This window comes from Mustela lutreola, chromosome 5, assembly GCF_030435805.1.
Source record: "Mustela lutreola isolate mMusLut2 chromosome 5, mMusLut2.pri, whole genome shotgun sequence".
NCBI classification, from domain to species: Eukaryota; Metazoa; Chordata; class Mammalia; order Carnivora; family Mustelidae; genus Mustela; species Mustela lutreola.
In genome coordinates, this window is record NC_081294.1 from 161,982,797 (window position 1) to 162,007,005 (window position 24,209).

A 24,209-nucleotide genomic window follows, 5' to 3' on the forward strand; every position below is an offset into this window, starting at 1 on the left:
TATTTATACATCTGTATAGATTTATATAATGGTATAAATACCTTTTCTTCTTTAGTCATTTATCTGTTGATGGACAACTGGATTCCTTCCATATTTTGGGTATTGTGGTCTAATATACAGTATTGTTTATGTATACAAACTATCGAGAATCTCTGTGACTTTTAGACATCAACTTACATTCAATAAATTACTTAGAAGAAAAAAAAGAAAATTACCACAAAAATAGAGTGACTGGTACTATATAATTATTTTGTCAAATCCCTATTACTTTTCTGAATTAATGGAATCTTTGTCTTAAATCCTGAAATGGGATGGAATGGCATTGTTCTTAAAGAGTGTACAAGGTGAAATAATGGACTTCTAAGAACTAGGACTAGTGGAAACTTTGTTACATATCTACAGAGCAGATCCTCTGAATTACTCTTCTTATGGTCCCCATCATCTTGTTTCTCAGGCTGTAAATGGTGGGGTTGACCACTGGGATCAGGATGGTATAGGAGACAACAAGAACCTTATCCTCTGTGGAGTTTGGTAGGATCTTGGGCTAAGTAAGTATAAACAAAGGGTGAATAGTAGAAAGTCACCAGAGTAAGATTGGTGCTTAGGCTTTCTGCTTACCTTCTGTTGACTGCATGTGGCAGATAACATGGACAACGAGACCATAGGAACATGCAGTGCCAATGAATAGAAACATAAGGAAGAGAGTGATGCTGACAAACACTGTGTACTCATAGACCCAGGTGTCCATGCAGGCCAGAGTCAAGATGGCTGAAACATCACAAAAGAAATGGTAGATGGCTTTGGATCAGGGATTCTGAAGTCATATGCAGTGTAGGCACAGGAGTTGATTGAGCATATGATCAAAGATCCCCTTATGGTCACCACACAAACTCTTTTGCTCATACAAAGAGCATAGGGGAGAGGAAAGCAAATTTGCTGCATAAAGATCGTAGGCCACAGAGGTCAATAAAAATCCATCTGCATCAGATAAATTAATGAAAAAGAAACTCTGAGTTGCACATTTGTTTCCAGAGAGATAATGAGAAACCATCATGGGGACATTCCTGGAGATATAGTTCCGGTCCATGAGGGAGCTAAGTAGAAAATACATGGGTGTGTGGAGATGGGTGTCCAGGATGATCATGGGCAGGTTACCAAACAGAGCCATTAGGAAAAGGAGAAAACAGAATGAAGAAAAACAGGACAATTCTTCATGGTGAGAATAACCCCAATAAGAATAAATCAGTTGATGTTTGGTTAATATTTTCTATGGGTCATTAATTTAGTTTCCCCTAAAGGGAGACACATAATAAGTACAGAAAAAAAAAAAAAAACAAATCTCTTATTAATTCATTATTTTAGTTCCACTGTGACTTATTTAGGACACATTGCAGGTCTTAAAAAATTAATGCATATTTTGAAAAAAATTTTCCTCATAGTTAAAAATCTTGATGTCATACGAATGTCAATCTCCAGAATATTTCATAGAAATGTGTAAATTTGTAAGGATAATATATTTCTGTGACTTTATTAACATACCCATATTTTATTTTTCTGTATGTTTAGTTACTATCAACGGCAGGCTTAGTACTTTTTATATATGCATTGTAAAGCATTGTAAATGCATAAATTATAGACCCATATGTAAATATATTCTATGACACATAGGCAGTGTTTTTTTTTTTTCTCTAATTAAGCCCTAAGATTTCTGAAATTATAGTAGTCTATCAGGTTACGCTGTAGATATATATCATTTTGGTTTGTTCATTTGTTTGTTTTGATGCCAAGACTTATTATCTACTTCTTTTTCCCCCATAAATCACAATGAAGAGTTATTGACAACTATAATTTATAAGAAGCTGATTTGGTCCTCTGCACTCTATATTCAAATGCTTTAAAGAAACTCCTTTCCTGACAGTTTTCTCTAAAATTTTATTTTTGCTCCTTGGCTCTGCTTACACTCTGAAAATATCTGTATTATTATTCTGCTCCTCAATAATTATACAACAGTTAGCATTACTTTATGGCACCTCTTCTTATTCTGTTTGGCCTTTTGATTTTGTGTATTTAAAACTCTTTCAGTTTTTTTGATAAGTCTGAGTTTAGCTCCTATATGTATCAACCTCTGTCATAAAACTCAACTAACATAATAAATAAGTAAATCTACATAACTTTAAATGAAGTGGGAAACAGTGTTAAGGGTGGAATCAGAGATAGAAAGGTTAAGAACACATTGGGTGAAGACATTTTAAGGAACAGACACTTAAAAAGAGTATGAGAAATGGCATTTTGAGAATATTCTAAGTAGGAAGGAGTGGAGAGAATCTTCTCCAGAAGGGATACCATCAGTGAGTAAAGCCCGGCATGCTGTGCCTACAAAGGATTGTAGTGCTTTACTCTCTGATACTTTTCTAGGACCAAAGCCATCATAATATTGAGGAATTCTTTGTATGAAAGATAGACACACACACCCATGTATGTACACTGAATTAAAAATGACTTACATAAATGCCTGGTGATGGATATTAAGGAGGCACGTATTGCATGAAGCAATGGTTGTGGTGCATAAACAGTGAATTTTGGAACACTGAGAAAATAAAATTAAATTTAAAAAAGACAAATGCAAGAAACTTTTACAACAAAATGTGATATCTTCAGAGAAAAATGAGAATTTGTTAAATCCGTACTAAAAATGTCATGTGCTATTTAAAATGAAGTGTCAAAAAAAAAAAATAAAATGAAGTGTCAAATAAAAAAACCTTTTGTAAGATAAATGATAATAATTAATATAAATTTAATGAATGTTTGAAAAGATAAATTGATGAAAATTGACCATAAAGCACAGTAAAACACAAAATTTGACACTTAGGACAAATAATAGAGTGAAAGGAATAATATAAGATGACCCAACATATACTTATGGGCATTTCTGTAAATGTGTATGACATTCTTTTTTTTTGACACAATATTTATTTATTTTTAAGTTAATATTACAAAAAGTACTTTTTTTTTAAACCAATATATGAGTTACAATATTGAGTGATGATGTAAAGAACACAGAAAATAAAAATAAATAATCATTAAATGGTATTTTCTTGAAAATGCTCAATATTGGGGCACCTGGGAGGTTCAGTGATTAAGCCTCAGGCTTAATCTCATGGTCCTGGGATAAAGCCCACATTGGGCTCTCTGCTCAGCAGGGAGCCTGCTTCCTCCTTTCTCTCTGCCTGTCTCTGCCTACTTGTGATCTCTGTCTGTCAAATAAATAAATAAAAATATTTTTAAAAAAAGAAAATACTCAATATTGTCTTGAAAACAATTTCTTGATAATCCTCAAAATGAGGTAGACTGGGGCGCCTGGGTGGCTCAGTGGGTTAATGCCTCTGCCTTCAGCTCAGGTCATGATCCCAAGGTCCTGGGATCGAGCCCCGCATTGGGCTCTTTGCTCAGCCAGGAGCCTGCTTCCTCCTCTCTCTGCCTGCCTCTCTGCTTACTTGTGATCTCTCTCTGTCAAATAAATAAATAAAATCTTTAAAAAAAAATGAGGTAGACTGGTATTCTAAATTCACCTTGAGAGAAATTAGGATAATATGAGAAGAAATCTATGCAGCCATGCATATAAAATAACATCACGTTTCAAATACTGTTACATATTTTATATGTGAACAATAAATTCTAGGAGATGGAATAAAGCTCTAGATGCATACCCTCAAATGTAACATGGTATGTAACCATGTTTACAGAATGGGAAGGGGAGGCTAAAACCTTAATGATGTAGGAATGGGATGACTCATCATCCACAGTGGCCTGTGGCCTGGTATTTTTGGATTTAGAAATCAAGTATTAGAGATGAGCATATTGTTTAAAAAACTGAGAAAGTATTGGGAAAAAAATGTAAATGAATTTGAAGCATTTTTCCTGGGTGTCAAGAGGCATAGGTTATGGGATCATAATTCTATCCTGTGGTTTGTTGATGCCATTCCATATATTCTTAGAATAATATACTAAAGCGATAAAAAAGTTATTTCAGTTAGTAATTTCCATGTACTCAAATTATTGCAGATAGGAATTTCCTAAACTATGTTTAAATACTTCCATCATGGTTCTGGGTCTATGTGAAGCAATTGATTTTCAGTTATTGGGTGGTCACAGTCAACTTGCAGAGGAAAAACTGGGAGAGCTGGTTGTGTTCATAAGTTAAATAGATATTGCATCTGACACAGAAGCCACTTTGGATATTGAATATCTGTTTATAAATTCTGATCTGTAGAATTATATTTTTATGTTAAAATAGTTAGATTATTTCCCCATTACTTTAATTTTACTCAACGATGTAAAGAGAACCATTCTATTTACTTTGCAAAAGATTTGCACCTGCTTCAATCTTTTTAAACTTCACTAGAACTTTTGGGTCTAACATCAGCATTACTGACAATAGACAGTGGAGAAAAAGGGAAAGAGATGGTTTCTTAGTGAGTTGGAGAACTAAGGCTTGAACCTGAAGAAGGTTCATACATGGCAGAGAAGATAGGACTATACGCTTCCATTGACCATGTCAAGATTGGTGCCAGGGGTTAATTTTATTTAATCCTGACCAAAGTTTCTTGAGGTTGAGACTACCAGCAATATGAATGCAGGTAGTTGCTGTTGATCACTCAAGTTTCAGAGATTTAAGGGAATTCTTTGGATTTCTTGTATTAACATAGGTGATAAATAGATGCAGATATTTATATGTGAAATTTCTATTTAAAAAGAATCCTATCTTAACACTAAATATTTTAGGCAACAATTAGGAAATAACAAATGGTTATTTTTAACTACTCAGTACTAAAAAGAAATTAACAGAAAAATTTAAAAGCTATTAACTAAAAATGCACTTTTGATGAAACAGCATGAAGAATACCTACACATTATTTAAGCCTAAGTAAATTGGTTTAGTGCTTCTGTATTGTCATTTCAAGAAATGTCTTGTTTCCTCTCAATTTCAGTCTTAGTCATATTTTCTCTTGTTTTTGGCAACCATAAAACTTTAATCAACAGTGTAGAAAATACACATACCACTTCCAGATTCTCTTAATGAAATCTGACCCATGTCCTGCCCCCATACCAAAGTTGTCCTAGGTGGTTTTGTTTACAAAGATCAACCTTCTCTTTATTACCTCCTCTGTAAATTGCTTTGTAAATGTATATATTCAGTTTATTTCTACATCATAATGAGGAAGTTCCTCTAAATAATGGTATTTATAAATAATTTGCATACTACCATTTTTATTTTAGTTTAAGAATATTTAATAAGCATTATCTATATTACATATATTATTTTCCCTGTTTTCCATGTTTTTATTCAGTTGCAAATAAAATTTGAAAAACCTCTCACTTTATTGATGCACATATTTACAGAATAAAGCAATTTTTCAAATATAAGATCATTATGATAAAGATTAAATGTGGATTCCAGGTGATGAAATGTAAAAAGTTACATAGTATATAGTTAAAACTATATAGTGATCCAGTGTCAAATTTGGAAATGTGTCCTCTAGATACCAGACAATGAAGAATTTTCTTCTGAAGCAAACAAATCTCAGAGAAATATCATTGGGTTCACTAAATAAGTCTGGTTGCAATCATTTTCGTCAATTATTGCATAGTTGGAAAAAGAATGTGCATTTAACAAAGAAATTTCTAGATTTTTTTTGCCTAAAATGTTTTAAGAGTTCTCAGACTAAACTTTTACAGTCATCTGAATATTAAAAAAAAAAAAATCGCCACCAGTTTTTCATACAAATTTGGATTGCTTTCTCTCTTTTCAAGAACCCTGTGATACTTTTGTGTGAACTTTACCAAATTAAAGTTTTTTACTGACCTCTAGGGGAAGAGTTCTCTAAAAGACCCATCAGATCTTTTCCCCCAGGACTTCCTTAAAACTACTGGCTGCACAAAGTCCACCTTGGTTCTTTGGAAAATGTGTTCATACTTGTATCTGTATGTCCATACATAATTATTTTGCATTGCTATTATCTAGATTTTACAGTATCGTGAAATGACTTTCCTAGAATGAATCAGATTACTAAGAGGAGAATCCTCTGGAATCTAGCCAAGCACAGGTCCCTACAGTATCTCTGCGATTTCATACATGGACTTTTTCATGCCTTCTAATATTTTTACAACAGCATTTTTATTAAAATGGAAAAACAGTACAGAGTTCAAAATGCCTTAGTGACGTAGGAATTAATGTGCTTATTAAATATTTAAGCAATGTGTGTTTTCATTTGTTTAGATAGATATAGAGCTTGTAATATTAAAATTTTATTGTAAACAGAGATCTAAAATGCACAGTATTTATATGTTCATATATCTGTGTGCTCCTATATATACCTTCATGAAATATCACAATAGTTGAATAAGCACTGATAAATAGGTAAGAAGGTAGACAGATATATGGAATTATATCTGATTCACCAGTATATACTTTGACATTGGATTCAGATTGAAAAGAAGTTTATCTTGCTTTATTGCAAAACGAGCTGCAGACTTTTGGAGCCAATACTAAATCTAATGCTAGCTGTCACTTACTAGAAATGTAAACATGAATTAGTGAATTCAACTCTCTGATCTTTACCTCATAAGTATAGCAGATCAAAATAACGAGATTTGCTTATAGAATGCTTATAATTAATGCTTAATCCTATTCTAATTCTAATTCTAATCCCATTCTAATCCTAAAATGTTTATAATTAATAATTGAAAAAAAATTATTAATTTTGGAGAGAATGTAGTGAAAACAACACTTGAGCACTATTGATTGGATTATATATTACTACAGACTTTATGGAAAATTGTATAGGGTTCTTCAAAAAGTTAAAAGTAAAACTCCCATATATTCCAACAATCTCACCTCTAGATATATACCCAAAGGAAGTAAAATGATATGAAATCAAATATGAAATCAAATTTGAAGCTATACATATATTTCATACATGAACTTTTTCATGCCTTCTAGTATTTTAATAATAATTTCCAATTTGGGGAGTATATAGTTATATATTATATATATATTACTTATTTATTTATTTCAGCGTACCAATATTCATTGTTTTCACACAACACCCGGTGCTTTAAGCAATCCGTGCCCTCTCCAATACCCACCACCTGCTTCCCCCAACCTCCCAGGACAGGCCCCTTCAAAATCCTCAGGTGTTTTTCAGAGTCCATAGTCTCTCATGGTTCACCTCTCCTTCCAATTTCTTCCAACTCCCTTCTCCTCTCCATCTACTCTTGTCCTCCATGCTATTTGGTATGCTCCACAAATAAGTGAAACCATATGAAAATTGACTCTCTCTGCTTGACTTATTTCACTCAGCATGATCTCTTACAATCCCGTCCATGTTGCTACAAAAGATGGGTATTCATTTTTTCTGATGGAGGCATAATACTCCATAGTGTATATAGACCACATCTTCCTTATCCATTCGTTCATTGAAGGGCATCTTGGTTCTTTCCACAGTTTGGAGACCATGGCCATTTCTGCTATAAACATTGGGGTACAGATGGCCCTTCTTTTCACTACATTTGTATCTTTGGGGTAAATACCCAGGAGTGCAATGGCAGGGTCATAGGGAAGCTCTATTTTTAATTTCATGAGGAATCTCGACACTATTCTCCAAAGAGGCTGCACCAACTTGCATGCCCACCAACAGTGGAAGAGGGTTCCCCTTTCGCCACATTCACTCCAACACACGTTGTTTCCTGTCTTGCTAATTTTGGCCATTCTAACTGGTGTAAGGTGATATCTCAATGTGGTTTTAATTTGAATCTCCCTGAGGGCTAGTGATGATGAACACTTTTTCATGTGTCTGATAGCCATTTATATGTCTTCATTGGAGAAGTGTCTGTTCGTGTCTTCTGCCCATTTTTTGAAAAGACTGTTTTGGGTGGGTTGAGTTTGAGGTGTTCTTTATAGATCCTGGATATCAACCTTTTGTCTGTACTATCATTTGCGAATATATTCTCCCATTCCATGGCTTGCCTCTTTGTTTTGTTAACTGTTTCCTTTGCTGGGCAGAAGCTTTTGATCTTGATGAAGTCCCAAAAATTCATTTTCACTTTTGTTTTGTCATGGTGAATAATCTTTTTTTTTTTTTTTAAGATTTATTTATTTATTTATTTGAGAGAGAGATAGTGAAAGAGAGTATGAGCGAGGAGAAGGTCAGAGGGAGAAGCAGACTCGCCGTGGAGCTGGGACCCCGATGCGGGACTTGATCCCGGGACTCCGGGATCATGACCTGAGCCGAAAGCAGTCATCCAACCTAATGAGCCACCCAGGTGTCCTGGTGGATAATCTTTTTTATGTGCTGTTGGATTCTGTTGGCTAGGATCTTGTTGAGAATCTTAGCATCCATATTCATCAATGATACTGGTCTGAAATTCTCCTTTCTGGCAGGGTCTTTGCCTGGTTTGGGGATCAGGGTAATGTTGGCTTCATAGAAAGAGTCTTGAAGTTTTCCTTCTGCTTCAATTTTTTGATACAGCTTCAGGAGAGTAGGTGTTATTTCTTCTTTGAATGTTTGGTGGAATTCCCCAGGGAACCCAGTAGGTCCTGAGTTCTTGTTTTGGGGAGTTTTTTGATCACTGCTTCAATCTCGTTACTACATATTGGTCTACTCAGGTTGTCAGTGTCTTGCTGGTTTAATTTTGGGAGTTTATAATTTCCCAGAAATGCATCCATTTCATCTAGGTTGTTTAGCTTATTGGCATAATAACTGTTGATAATAACTTCTGATCATTGTTTCTGCTTCCTTGGTGTTAGTTGTGATCTCTCCCTTTTCATTCATAATTTTATGAATTTGGGGTTTCTCTCTTTTCTTTTGGATTAGCGTGGCCAATGCTTTATTGATCTTATTGAATCTTTCAAAAACCAGCTTCTTGTTTCATTGATACGTTCTATTGTATCTCTGGTTTCTACCTCTTTGATCTCAGCTCTAATATTGATGATTTCCCTTCTTATGTGTGGAGTTGGTTTGATTTGTTGTTGATTCTCCAGTTCTTTAAGGTGTGGAGACGGCTGCTGTGTTCAGGATTTTTCAATTTTTTTGAGGGAGGCTTGGATGGCTATGTATTTCCCCCTTAGGACCGCCTTTGCTGTATCCCATAGGTTTTGGACTGAAGTGTCTTTGTTCTCATTGTTTTCCATTAATTGTTTCAGTTCTTTGATCTCCTGATTGATCCAAGCATTCTTAAGCAAGGTGGTCTTTAGCTTCCAGGTGTTTGAGTTCCTTCTGAACTTTTCCTTATGATTGAGCTCCAGTTCAAAGCATTGATATCTGAGAATATGCAGGGATTAATCTCAGTCTTTTGGAATCTGTTGAGTCCTGATTTGTGACCCAGTATGTGGTCTATTCTTAAGAAGGTTCCATGTGCACCTGAGAAGAATGAGTATTCTGTTGTTTTAGGGTGGAATGTTCTGTATATATCTATGAGGTCCATCTGGTCCAATGTGTCATTCAATACTCTTGTTTCTTTATTGATTTTCTGCTTTGATGATCTGTCTATTTCTGAGAGAGGCATGTTAAAATCTCCTATTATTAATGTATTCATATAAATATGACTCTTTATCTTGATTAACAGTTTTCTTATGTAATTGGCTGCTCCCATACTGGGAACATAAATATTTACAATTGGGGCACCTGGGTGGCTCAGTGGGTTAAAGCCTCTGCCTTCGGCTCAGTTTATGATCCCAGGGTCCTGGGATCAAGCCCCACATTGGTCTCTCTGCTTAGCGGGGAGCCTGCTTCCTCCTCTCTCACTCTCTGACTGCCTCTCTGCCTACTTGTGATCTGTCAAATAAATAAAATCTTTTAAAATAAATAAATAAATATTTACAATGTTAAATCATCTTGATGGGTAGTCCCTTTAAGAATTATGTAGTGGAGAGGGGAGGAGTCAAGATGGCGGAGAAGTAGCAAGCTGAGACTGCTTCAGCTAGCCGGAGATCAGCTAGATAGCTTATCTAAAGATTGCAAACACCTGAAAATCCATCGGCAGATCGAAGAGAAGAAGAACAGCAATTCTGGAAACAGAAAAACAACCACTTTCTGAAAGGTAGGACCGGCGGAGAAGTGAATCCAAAGCGACGGGAAGATAGACCCCGGGGGGAGGGGCCGGCTCCCGGCAAGCGGCGGAGCAACCGCGCACAAAATCAGGACTTTTAAAAGTCTGTTCCGCTGAGGGACATCGCTCCAGAGGCTAAACCGGGGCGAAGCCCACGCGGGGTCAGCGTGGCCTCAGGTCCCGCAGGGTCACAGAAGGATCGGGGGTGTCTGAGTGTCGAAGAGCTTGCGGGTATTGGAACGGGAAAGCCGGCTACAGAGACAGAGCCGACAGTAAGCTCACAGCTCCGTGTTACCGTGAACCGGTCGCAGGCTCGGTGAGCTCGGAGCGCGGCCGGAGGTCAGGCAGACGGGAGTAACTGGGCGCGGTTCTCTGAGCGCGCACTGAGGAGTGCGGCCCTGGGCTCTCGGCTCCTCCAGGCCGGAGACCAGGAGGCCGCCTTTTGTATTCCCGTCCTCTGGAAATCTACGGAAAGCGCTCAGGGAACAAAAGCTCCTGAAAGCAAACCCGAGCGGATTACTCACCCCGGCCCCGGGTAAGGGCGGTGTAATTCCGCCTGGGGCAAAGACACTTGAGAATCACTACAAAAGGCCCCTCCCCCAGAAGATCAACAAGAAATCCAGCCAAGACCAAGTTCACCTACCAAGGAGTGCAGTTTCAATACCAAGGAGAGCAGCAGAATTCCAGAGGAGGAGAAAGCCAAGCACGGAACTCATGGCTTTTTTCCTGTGATTTTTTTTTAGTCTTGCAGTTAATTTAATTTTTTCTTTTTCATTTTTTTTTTTTCTCGCCTTCGGGTAAAATTTTTTTAACTGTTACCTTTTTCTTTTTTAACGATTTTATACTAGTTTATCTAATATATATATTTTTTCTTTTTTACATTTTTCATAGGTGTATTCTTTTTTAAAAAATTCTTTTCTTTTCTTTTTCTTTTTTTTTTATCCCCTTTCTCCCCACTTACGATTTTGGATCTCTTCTAATTTGGTTAAAGCATATTTTCCTGGGGTTGTTGCCACCCTTTTAGTATTTTACTTGCCCCTTCATTTAGTCTTATCTGGACAAAATGACAAGACGTAAAAATTCAACACAAAAAAAAGAACAAGAGGCAGTACCGAAGGCTAGGGACCTAATCAATACAGACATCGGTAATATGTCAGATCTAGAGTTCAGAATGACAATTCTCAAGGTTCTAGCCGGGCTCGAAAAAGGCATGGAAGATATTAGAGAAACCCTCTCGAGAGATATAAAAGCCCTTTCTGGAGAAATAAAAGAACTAAAATCTAACCAAGGTGAAATCAAAAAAGCTATTAATGAGGTGCAATCAAAAATGGAGGCTCTCACTGCTAGGATAAATGAGGCAGAAGAAAGAATTAGTGATATAGAAGACCAAATGACAGAGAATAAAGAAGCTGAGCAAAAGAGGGACAAACAGCTACTGGACCACGAGGGGAGAATTCGAGAGATAAGTGACACCATAAGACGAAACAACATTAGAATAATTGGGATTCCAGAAGAAGAAGAAAGTGAGAGGGGAGCAGAAGGTATACTGGAGAGAATTATTGGGGAGAATTTCCCCAATATGGCAAAGGAAACGAGCATCAAAATTCAGGAGGTTCAGAGAACGCCCCTCAAAACCAATAAGAATAGGCCCACACCCCGTCACCTAATAGTAAAATTTACGAGTCTCAATGACAAAGAGAAAATCCTGAAAGCAGCCCAGGAAAGGAGGTCTGTAACATAAAATGGTAAAAATATTAGATTGGCAGCTGACTTATCCACAGAGACCTGGCAGGCCAGAAAGAGCTGGCATGATATTTTCAGAGCACTAAACGAGAAAAACATGCAGCCAAGAATACTATATCCAGCTAGGCTATCATTGAAAATAGAAGGAGAGATTAAAAGCTTCCAGGACAAACAACAACTGAAAGAATTTGCAAATACCAAACCAGCTCTACAAGAGATATTGAAAGGGGTCCTCTAAGCAAAGAGAGAGCCTACAAGTGGTAGATCAGAAAGGAACAGAGACCATATACAGTAACAGTCACCTTACAGGCAATACAATGGCACTAAATTAATATCTCTCAATAGTTACCCTGAATGTGAATGGGCTAAATGCCCCTGTCAAAAGACACAGAGTATCAGAATGGATAAAAAAACAAAACCCATCTATATGTTGCCTCCAAGAAACACATTTTAAGCCCGAAGACACCTCCAGATTTAAAGTGAGGGGGTGGAAAATAATTTACCATGCTAATGGACATCAGAAGAAAGCAGGAGTGGCAATCCTTATATCAGATCAATTAGATTTTAAGCCAAAGACTATAATAAGAGATGTGGAAGGACACTATATCATACTCAAAGGGTCTGTCCAACAAGAAGATTTAACAATTTTAAATATCTATGCCCCCAATGTGGGAGCAGCCAACTATATAAACCAATTAATAACAAAATCAAAGAAACACATCAACAATAATACAATAACAGTAGGGGACTTTAACACTCCCCTCACTGAAATGGACAGGTCATCCAAGCAAAAGATCAGCAAGGAAATAAAGGCCTTAAACGCCACACTGGACCAGATGGACATCACAGATATATTCAGAATATTTCATCCCAAAGCAACAGAATACACATTCTTCTCTAGTGCACATGGAACATTCTCCAGAATAGATCACATTCTCGGTCCTAAATCAGGACTCAACCGGTATCAAAAGATTGGGATCATTCCCTGCATATTTTCAGACCACAATGCTCTAAAGCTAGAACTCAACCACAAAAGGAAGTTTGGAATGAACCCAAATACATGGAGACTAAACAGTATCCTTCTAAAGAATGAATGGGTCAACCGGGAAATTAAAGAAGAATTGAAAAAAATCTTGGAAACAAATGATAATGAAAATACAACAGTTCAAAATCTGTGGGACACAACAAAGGCAGTCCTGAGAGGAAAATATATAGCGGTACAAGCCTTTCTCAAGAAACAAGAACGGTCTCAGGTACACAACCTAACCCTACACCTAAAGGAGCTGGAGAAAGAACAAGAAAGAAACCCTAAGCCCAGCAGGAGAAGAGAAATCATAAAGATCAGAGCAGAAATCAATGAAATAGAAACCAAAAAAACAATAGAACAAATCAACGAAACTAGGAGCTGGTTCTTTGAAAGAATTAATAAAATTGATAAACCCCTGGCCTGACTTATCAAAAAGAAAAGAGAAAGGACCCAAATAAATAAAATCATGAATGAAAGAGGAGAGATCACAACTAACACCAAAGAAATACAAACTATTATAAGAACATACTATGAGCAACTCTACGGCAATAAATTTGACAATCTGGAAGAAATGGATGCATTCCTAGAAACATATAAACTACCAAAACTGAACCAGGAAGAAATAGAAAGCCTGAACAGACCCATAACCAGTAAGGAGATTGAAACAGTCATTAAAAATCTCCAAACAAACAAAAGCCCAGGGCCAGACGACTTCCCAGGGGAATTCTACCAAACATTTAAAGAAGAACTGATTCCTATTCTCCTGAAACTGTTCCAAAAAATAGAAATGGAAGGAAAACTTCCAAACTCATTTTATGAGGCCAGCATCACCTTGATCCCAAAACCAGACAAGGATCCCACCAAAAAAGAGAGCTATAGACCGATATCCTTGATGAACACAGATGCGAAAATACTCAACAAAATACTAGCCAATAGGATTCAACAGTACATTAAAAGGATTATTCACCACGACCAAGTGGGATTTATTCCAGGGCTGCAAGGTTGGTTCAACATCTGCAAATCAGTCAATGTGATACAACACATCAATAAAAGAAAGAACAAGAACCATATGATACTCTCAATAGATGCTGAAAAAGCATTTGACAAAGTACAGCATCCCTTCCTGATCAAAACTCTTCAAAGTGTAGGGATAGAGGGCACATACCTCAATATCATCAAAGCCATCTATGAAAAACCCACCGCAAATATCATTCTCAATGGAGAAAAACTGAAAGCTTTTCCACTAAGGTCAGGAACACGGCAGGGATGTCCATTATCACCACTGCTATTCAACATAGTACTAGAGGTCCTAGCCTCAGCAATCAGACAACAAAAGGAAATTAAAGGCATCCAAATCGGCAAAGAAGAAGTCAAATTATCACTCTTCGCAGATGATATGATACTATATGTGGAAAACCCAAAAGACTCCACTCCCAAACTGCTAGAACTTATACAGAAATTCAGTAAAGTGTCAGGATATAAAATCAATGCACAGAAATCAGTTGCATTTCTCTACACCAACAGCAAGACAGAAGAAGGAGATATTAAGGAGTCAATCCCATTTACAATTGCATCCAAAACCGTAAGATACCTAGGAATAAACCTAACCAAAGAGACACAGAATATATACTCAGAAAACTATAAAGTACTCATGAAAGAAATTGAGGAAGACACAAAGAAATGGAAAAATGTTCCATGCTCCTGGATTGGAAGAATAAATATTGTGAAAATGTCTATGCTACCTAAAGCAATCTACACATTTAATGCAATTCCTATCAAAGTACCATCCATCTTTTTCAAAGAAATGGAACAAATAATGCTAAAATTTATATGGAACCAGAAAAGACCTCGAATAGCCAAAGGGATATTGAAAAAGAAAGCCAACGTTGGTGGCATCACAATTCCGGACTTCAGGCTCTATTACAAAGCTGTCATCATCAAGACAGCATGGTACTGGCACAAAAACAGACACATAGATCAATGGAACAGAATAGAGAGCCCAGAAATAGACCCTCAAATCTATGGTCAACTAATCTTCGACAAAGCAGGAAAGAATGTCCAATGGAAAAAAGACAGCCTTTTCAATAAATGGTGCTGGGAAAATTGGACAGCCACATGCATAAAAATGAAATTGGACCATTTCCTTACACCACACACAAAAATAGACTCAAAATGGATGAAGGACCTCAATGTACGAAAGGAATCCATCAAAATCCTTGAGGAGAACACGGGCAGCAACCTCTTCGACCTCTGCCGCAGCAACATCTTCCTAAGAACAACGCAAAAGGCAAGGGAAGCAAGGGAGAAAATGAACTACTGGGATTTCATCAAGATTAAAAGCTTTTGCACAGCAAAGGAAACAGTTCACAAAATCAAAAGACAACTGACAGAATGGGAGAAGAGATTTGCAAACGACATATCAGATAAAGGACTAGTGTCCAGAATCTATAAAGAACTTAGCAAACTCAACACCCAAAGAACAAATAATCCAATCAAGAAATGGGCAGAGGACATGAACAGACATTTCTGCAAAGAAGACATCCAGATGGCCAACAGACACATGAAAAAGTGCTCCATATCACTCGACATCAGGGAAATACAAATCAAAAGCACAATGAGATATCACCTCACACCAGTCAGAATGGCTAAAATCAACAAGTCAGGAAATGACAGATGCTGGCGAGGATGCGGAGAAAGGGGAACCCTCCTACACTGTTGGTGGGAATGCAAGCTGGTGCAACCTCTCTGGAAAACAGCATGGAGGTTCCTCAAAATGTTGAAAATAGAACTGCCCTATGACCCAGCAGTTGCACTATTGGGTATTTACCCTAAAGATACAAATGTAGTGATCCAAAGGGGCACATGCACCCGAATGTTTATAGCAGCAATGTCCACAATAGCCAAACTATGGAAAGAACCTAGATTTCCATCAACAGATGAATGGATCAAGAAGATGTGGTATATATACACAATGGAATACTATGCAGCCATCAAAAGAAATGAAATCTTGCCATTTGCAACAACGTGGATGGAACTAGAGCGTATCATGCTTAGCGAAATAAGTCAAGCAGAGAAAGACAACTATCATATGATCTCCCTGATATGAGGAAGTGGTGATACAACATGGAGGCTTAAGTGGGTAGAAGAAGAATAAATGAAACAAGATGGGATTGGGAGGGAGACAAACCATAAGTGACTCTTAATCTCACAAAACAAACTGAGGGTTGCCGGGGGGAGGGGGTTTGGGAGAAGGGGGTGGGATTATGGACATTGGGGAGGGTATGTGCTTTGGTGAGTGCTGTGAAGTGTGTAAACCTGGTGATTCACAGACCTGTACCCCTGGGGATAAAAATATATGTTTATAAGAAATAAAAAATAAAAAATAAATAAATAAAAAAAGAATTATGTAGTGTCCTTCTGTATTTGACTACAATCTTTAGCTTAAAATCTAATTTATGTGATATGAGAATCACTACCCCAGCCTTCTTTTGAGGCCCATTGGCATGCAAGATGCTTCTCCATCTCTTCACTTTCAGTCTGGGTGTATCTTTAGGTTCAAAATGGGTCTCTTGTAGACAACATATGCATGGATCCTGTCATTTTATCCAATCCGCAACCTTGTGCCATTTTATGGGTGCATTTAGGCTATTCTCATTGAGAGTGATTATTGATAGATATGTTTTTATTGACATCGTGTTACCTTTGAAATCTTTCTTTCTGTAGATTGTCTCTATATTTCTGCTCAATGCTATTCTTAGGATTTTGCCTCTTTTATAGAACCCCCTTTAATATTTCCTGCAGTGTCAGCTTGGTGGTTGCATAGTCTTTTAAGCCTTGCTGGTCTTGGAAACTCTTTATCTCTCCATCCATTTGTAACGTCAGTCTTGCTGGATAAAGTATTTTTGGCTGCATGTTCTCATTCAGTGCCTTGAATATATCTTGCCAGCCCCTTCTGGCTTGTCAGGTCCCTGTGGACAGGTCTAACATTATTCTGATGGGCTTTCCTCTGTAAGTAAGGAGCCTCTTTGTCTGAGTGGCTTTCAAGAGATTATATCTACAATTATGATTCCTCAATTTGACTATCAGGTGCCTTGATGTTTTTCTGCAATCTATAAACTTGGGTGAGGACCGTTTGGCCACTAGTACATGAACACTTATTCTATTCGCGAGATTGGGAAAATATTCATGAAGAACTTATTTGACTATATCATTGAGACTTCAGCTCTTCTCTAACATTGTGAACATCCTCTCTGGTCGCTTTAAGTTTGGCCCTAATCAATTCCATTTGGTCATCCATGGCTTTCTCCCACCTTGCTATTGCCTGGATAATTGCTAGCCTGAGTTCTCTTTCCGACATATTGTCTATATTGATAGCCGTTAGCTCTGTTGCAGAAGGCCCATCCTCTGTATTTTTCTTCTGTTGGTCATTCCTCCTCCTGGAGATTTTAGTGAGAGATGGCTGAACGGGTGTAGCTGGATGTATCTACTATGGTGCAGTCAAGGTGTATCCTGGAGCACTTCTGAGCAATCAGATTTCCCACCCAAATGGGAGAAAAAAGAAAAGAAAAAGAAAAAGAGAGAGAGAGAGAGAGAGAGGAAAGAAAGGGAAGAAAGAAAGGGAAGATAAAAGAGAAGGTTCAGCCCAAATGGGCCCCAAGGTAAGATTTATGAAGATTTATGAAGTATACAAACAAAAACAGACAAACAAAAAGACTGATAAAAGTATATGACAAGACAAATATATGACAAGACAAATATATATATATATATATATATATATATATATATATATATATATATATATTTGTCTTATACTCTGTCTGAGACAGAGCTGTGTGCACAAGCATTGGCATCTACCGAGTCCCCGGAGCTGGCTGATTTGGCCAGTTCTGAGACGTCCCCGCTTCTTCTTGTGCCCCCTAAGGATCTGTTGCCAGTTGCTGTTGAGATCCTGCCTATATCAGAGAAGAACTTTTCTCTCCCCTCTTCTGCACCTAGCCCAACCCTGGAGGCTGACAGCATCCCCAACGGTCAAGAGCAGGAAGTTCCAGAGCCTGCTGAGGGGACTGTCCTCACAGTGCTGTCTGATGGTGAGGAGGTGCCTTCGTGTCTGAGTGAGAGCAATGGGCTGGATCTCCCACCTTCAGGAGCATCTGATGAGCTACTTCCGGAGCCAGTGGAGGCTGACAAAAGCTTAGAAGAGCTGATGGAGGCCCAGACCCCAACCTCCAGCCAAGAGAAGCCCCAGGAACTTGTTTCACCAGAGGTCACAGCCCCATCCACCTCATCTTCCGCCACCTCCTCGCCTGAGAGTCCTTCACCTGCCCAGCCCCCCCCCCACCCCCGGCGTCGCACCAGTGCAGATGTAGAAATTAGGGGTCAGGGGGCTGGTCGGCCAGGGCAGCCTCCAGGCCCCAAAGTGCTCCGCAAGCTGCCAGGCAGCTGGAGACCGTGGTTGAGGAGAAGGAATTGGTGAGGCAGCGGCGACAGCAGCGGGAACCTGCCAGCTCCCTAGTGCCTGGCGTGTCTGAGACGGATGCCAGCCCGGGAAGCCCGTCTGCCTGCAGCATGTCGGAGCCAGAATCCTCACCTCCCGCCAGTGGGCCCTGTGAAGCGGCCCCCCATCCACACTGCCTACCCCAACCCAGCAGCCTTCATAGCTTGCCGTCGCATTGAGCTGGGGGTGACTGGTGGGGGCAGCCCAGAGAATAGAGACAGGGCACTGCTTGCCATCACCCCTCCAGCTGTGAGGCGTCAGAGGGGGAGGCCTCCAAGAAGAACAGGTCTCCAGCAGATGTTGGGCGAGGGGTGGATGAGGTACCTTCATCCACCTCTAAGGGAAAAACCAACGGGGCTGACCCAGTCCGTGGGGCTGAGACCCTTATTGTGGCAGAGCCTGTCCTGGGACCCCAGCTTAGTCCTGGGCCCCAGCCTCTTGGAGCCCCGCCAGTTCACAGACCAGAGCCCTTTATCCTATGACCTGTGGAGAAAAGAAGGCGTGGGCGGCCCCCTAAGGCACGAGATTTGCCCATTCCTGGGACCATTTCCTCTCCAGGAGATGGCAACTTAGCCGGACACAGCCACTTTCGCTACCACTTCCCCTGCCACCACTCCCACCATGCCTAGCCTGTCCCACTGCTACTGTCGCCAACACTATCACCAATCTCACCATTTCAACATCCCCACCCAAGCGGAAGCGGGGCCGACCTCCCAAGAATCCACCATCACCTCGGCCCAGCCAGCTCCCTGTCTTGGACGTGACAGCTCTTCTGTGCTTGAGAGCTGTGGATTGGGGAGGCGGCGGCAACCCCAGGGCCAGGGGGAGAGTGAGGGCAGTTCCTCTGACGAGGACGGAAGCCGCCTCCTCAGCCGCCCCCTCACCCGCCTGGCCCGCTTGTGGCTTGAAGCAGAAGGAACATTGGGGACGAAAGAGCGAAGGGTCCATGGTGGTGGCTGAAATTCAGGATGACCTGGATTTAGCAGAGAGTGGGCCAGGCGGGTTGGAATTGACACCTCCTGTGATCTCGCTAGCTCTAAAACTGCACTCCACCCGCCTGCAGCCAGGGTCTCTAGTCACCCCGCTAGAGACTGAGAAGGTGCCTAGCAAACGGGCAGGGGCCCCAGTTGGCGGGGGTCCTGGGCTGGCAAAGCGGGGCGCCTACAACCTCCAAGTCCCCTGGGACCTGAGGGTTCAGTAGAGGAGTCTGAGGCTGAAGCCTCAGGTGAAGAGGAGGAAGGGGATGGGACCCCATGACGCCAGCCTGGACCCCGCCGACTTGGCGGGGCCACCAACGAAGGGGACCAGCGCATTCTGCGCAGCAGTGCCCCTCCCCATCTGACTGGCCCTACCATTAGTCACAGAGGCCGCAAGGCCAAGACATGAGTGGGCTGCCCCTCCACCTAGGCTTTCCGCCATGGCCCCTCTCCCTCCACAACCAGGCCTGACTCTGTTAACCACTACTTGAAATCTTGAGGGAGAAAGCCTCCTGGGAGACATAGGGGCCCTCTCCCTTCTTTCCACCAAAGTAGAGGGTAGGCAACTGGTTGTCATGGAAATGGGGCTCTTCACATACCCCCTTCCCTTCCACCCCACATGGCTGGACAGTGTTAAGGGTGGCGAGATAGTCTCTTTCCCCACCCCCTTGTTCTTGATTCCCCAGCTATCTTTCACAGCCCCCACCCTTAGGGGAAGGGGGAGGGGCTTCTCTCTACCATGAGTTTTTTTCTTTTTTTTTTTTTTAAGAAGAAAAAATAATAAACTTAGTTTCTGTATGAGCATGCAAATAAAGGAAGAACTCGTCAAAAAGAACCCCAAGTGCAAGATTTATATACTATCAGGACAAACACAAAAACACAGAAGTACTGGTGGAAGAAAAAGATGGGAGAGTGGTTATAAATTCTCAGTGTGGTTGAGGAAGGTTGGTTTGATTCTTCCTGGATGCATCTTGATATCTTTGTTAAAGAACTCAACTTTCCTAAGATAAAGGGGGATTAAAAATTGGTTTCCCTATGGGGGTAGCATTGATTGGGAAAAGGAGATTACATTGAAGTTTAACTCTATATGAGTATTAGAAAATAAAAATAAAAAAGAAATACACTGGCCTAAACTAAAATAAAAAAGGAATAAACTAGACTAAACTAAACTAAAATTTAAAAAAAAGAAATTTAAAAAATAGAAATGTGAAAGAAAACACAGGTGTATGTATCAAAAATTCAGGTTAGAAGGTTATTATGGAATTTGATGTACTGGACATCTCATTGTGGTGGTAAATAGGTTAAAAAAAATATCTATATAAAAAAATGAGCCAGAATAGTGGGAATGAATTAAAAATAAAAGTTGTCCTATGAAGTAGTGGTGGCTGTTCTCTTGTAGTCTTTTTCTTTTCTTTTTTTTTTCTTTCCTGGTTGGTTTTCTGGGGGAGGGGCCTGCCCCGTGAGTTTTCAATGATGTTCTCTGAGTTAAGTCCTCCTGCCCCCCTCAAGGGGGTGGGCTCTGAGGAAATTGGTTTTTTCAGGCTTTTGTTCTCTGGAGGTTTTTATGTTTGTTCACTTTTTTTTTCTCTCTCGCCTTGAGCCTACATCTGGCTGCAGAGCCCAATTAAATTTCCCCTTGGCCTCTGGCAGAGCAGGTTCTGAGTTGTGATCCCTGGGGATGCAGGATTTTTGGCTTGTACCTAAAACCACAGCAGCAGCAGCAGCTGTCTGAGCAGCTCTAGACTGCCAGAGAGGTTCCAAGCAGTGATCTAACACTGAGATTTTCGTGCTGGCCGGGACTGGGAGGCCCTGGTCTTTCTGGGTTTGAGAGCACTGGGCTGGCGCCTGTGTGCACCTCTCTAAGGGGAGGGTGCAGGGTGCAGCTCGGACTCTGATAGCCTGGCATGGCATACAGGTGGGGACTGCAAAAAGGCTGTTTCTGCCGGACAGCGAGGCTCCCAGCTGCTCAAGGGAGACAGACCCCACTCGCTCTCAGGCATGCTGGTGGCTCAGGGACCAAGACCTGGTTTTTCTGGCGCACTCTGGCTCTGCACCAGGGGTGACTGTCCCGGGTCTGAGAACTTAAACTCCTCTCCCTAATGTCCCAATTCCCTCAATTCTTGCTCCTCCCCCCCACCCCCCGCGGTGATCTTTTGCTCTTTTTGAGTGCTTTCTACCGGTCTCCGAGTTAATGCTGGTCCCCAGAGGCAGGGAACTCTCATATTGGGATATTACTTTCCAATGGGTCGCCTCTGGTGGCATCCTCCCCCTTTTGTTTATCTTCCAATATTAGTCCAAATTTCCCACTCTGCTTTACCTGCCCACTGGCGTCTTCTGCTCCTGTAGGGATCCAGACATTTATAATTCTGATCTCAGGCTGATTTTGTGGGTGATCAGAGTTCTTTGGAAGGTAATCAGCTCACTTTAGGGTACAGGTTTAAAGGGCGCCTCCTCCTACTTCCCTGCCATCTTGTCTCTCCCTATACTTTACTCTTGTAATCATTATTGTAGTGTGACTCATAATGGATAAAATATGGAAATTAATTTTACATGTTCATTGACAAATAAATGGAAAAACGAAATAAGAGTAAAATTTATGAACCTGGAGGACATTAAGAGACGTGAAATAAGCCAAACACAGAAAGACAAACACTTACAATAATTACAATTGTATATGAAATTCAATAGTCCATCTTTAAAAGTAAAGAGTAGAATGGCAATTATCAGTAACTGAAGGCAGGGAGAAATGGGAAGATGTGGGTGAATTGCTGTTTCCAGCATACGTGTTGAATAAGTTCTATTTAGAGTAATTTATATATAGTCAACAAAATTGTATATTGGAAATTTTCTGTTAATGGAGATCTCACCAGTTGGTAGTATTCGTACACACACACACACACACACACACACATACACACACACAAGCTAAATGAATTGGTGGATATGTGCTTTGTAGTGATTATTGAAAAGTGTAAGTATCTTAAATAAAGCTGTGCACCATATATATATATATATATATATATATATATATATATATGCACCATATATATAAATGACAAGACTGAATTATATAATTTATACTGGATATGTCAAATCTGAATGGCTTGAGTGACCCATGCACACTAATTGTGACATTTTTTACTATCTTCACTATTGCTACTAAAATCAACAGTTACCATCATACATTTTTATCCATACACATATCATCTTTGGATTTATCAAAGACATTGTTCCCAAAAAGTTTCAAAACACTCATTGATTTTCGCAAAGCATCCTACTTTGCTATCACAGATCTAACTATTACTCTACTGGAAAGTTAGTGATAGGCAAATACATTTTTATTTTATGTTTTTATTATTGCTTATTTTTTAAGTTAACTTTTTTTAAAGATTATATTTATTTATTTGACAGCACAAGCAAAAGGAGCAGGAGAAGGATAAGCAGGCACCCCTCCAACCAGGGAGCCAGATGCAGGGCTTACTACCAGGGGCCTGGGATCATGAGCAGAGCCTAAGGCAGAATTTAAACTGACTTAGCCACCCAGATTCCCCAAAGACAATTTTTTTAATACCATATTAAATACAGAAAGCAGTAAAATAGGGCAAAATTTGTGCTAAAAAAATAATCCTATCCCTTTGGGCCCACCCATTTCCTTCATATATGGGCCTGCACATAGATAAAATTTATGTTTTTGAATAAAGATGCAAAGTATGCAAAAACCTTTAAACTGATGCAAACAAAAACAAAAAAGGAGAACCAAGGCAGAGGAAGCTGTTTAAACTTTCCTTGACCTGTTGGAATGGTAGTAACAGAGAACTTTATGAGGGAATCTGTAGGGAAGGAGACAAACAAGTTCTTCACTTAATAAAAAGTAAAAACAAACAAACAAACAAACAAACCAAAACAACACAATACAAAACTTTAAAATCGATCTCTATTTGTAGACAAGTTCTTCAAAACCAGTAGCTGGCACTCCTGCAACAAAGAGGGAGAAAAGTTCCTGGATTATCTCAACAATCAGGTAACCTTTTCCTCTGCTGAGCCACTGGGGGCGTTTCAGGACTGTACTTCATTGGGTCTCCAGTGCAGCGGCTGGGCAGGCTGACCAAGCTGACCAATCCGCTCCTTTCTGATGTTGGGCTCCTGTGGGTTGCCCCAGCTTCCACCTCCTCCCTCGCTGCCCTCTCCCGCCTGGCCCTGGCCCGCCACCTGCTCCACCCAGAAGCCAGCCCCATCTCTGTGGCAGCAGAAGCTGTGTCCCTGGCCCTGGAGGCCTGGTCCTCCTGGCATTCAGTGGAGGGTCTCCTGCCACCACCATCACCGCCCCCCCCGCCCGCCAAGCCTCTCCTGCTCTCCTGCGTCCTCGCTGCTCTTCCTGAAGAAGCCCCTCCACCAGAAAGACTTCTGAAAGGAAAAGTGCTTCTTCTTGTTTCTTGGGTTCTCTCACTGCTGGGTTAGTGAAGGATTGGTCCCTGGCCTTTAGGGGAGACATCCAACAGGTGACCAGGGCAGCTTCCTTGTCAGCGGCGGCAGCCTACCCCATCTTGGCAGCATCCCCCCTCCCAGGGCACCTCCTTCTCCGCGAGATAGCCTGACTTTAGGCGTAACCGCAGAAGCTCTTCCTTCTGGGCCATGGGTGGGAGGCTGCCCTGCTCCCAGCAGCCAGGGGCTCCTCCAGGTCTGGACCCCAGCACGGCCATTGACCTGCAGCTCTTACTCTGGAGCCTGGCTCGCTGGGGCGGGAGAGGTGGAGCCTTTACCTGCAGATGATGGGACTGGTGGGGAAATGGAAGGGGTGCATGACAGCACCAGGAATAACGGGACACTGGAAATAACGGGGAGTCTTAGGGGTTTTTTT

At 40.5% G+C, this 24,209-nt stretch overlaps 1 pseudogene; it reads right to left on the reverse strand.

The window, feature by feature from the left end:
* Positions 1-388: 388 nt before the first annotated feature.
* LOC131831243 (olfactory receptor 2L8-like) lies at positions 389-17,234 on the reverse strand (annotated as a pseudogene).
* Positions 17,235-24,209: the final 6,975 nt, after the last annotated feature.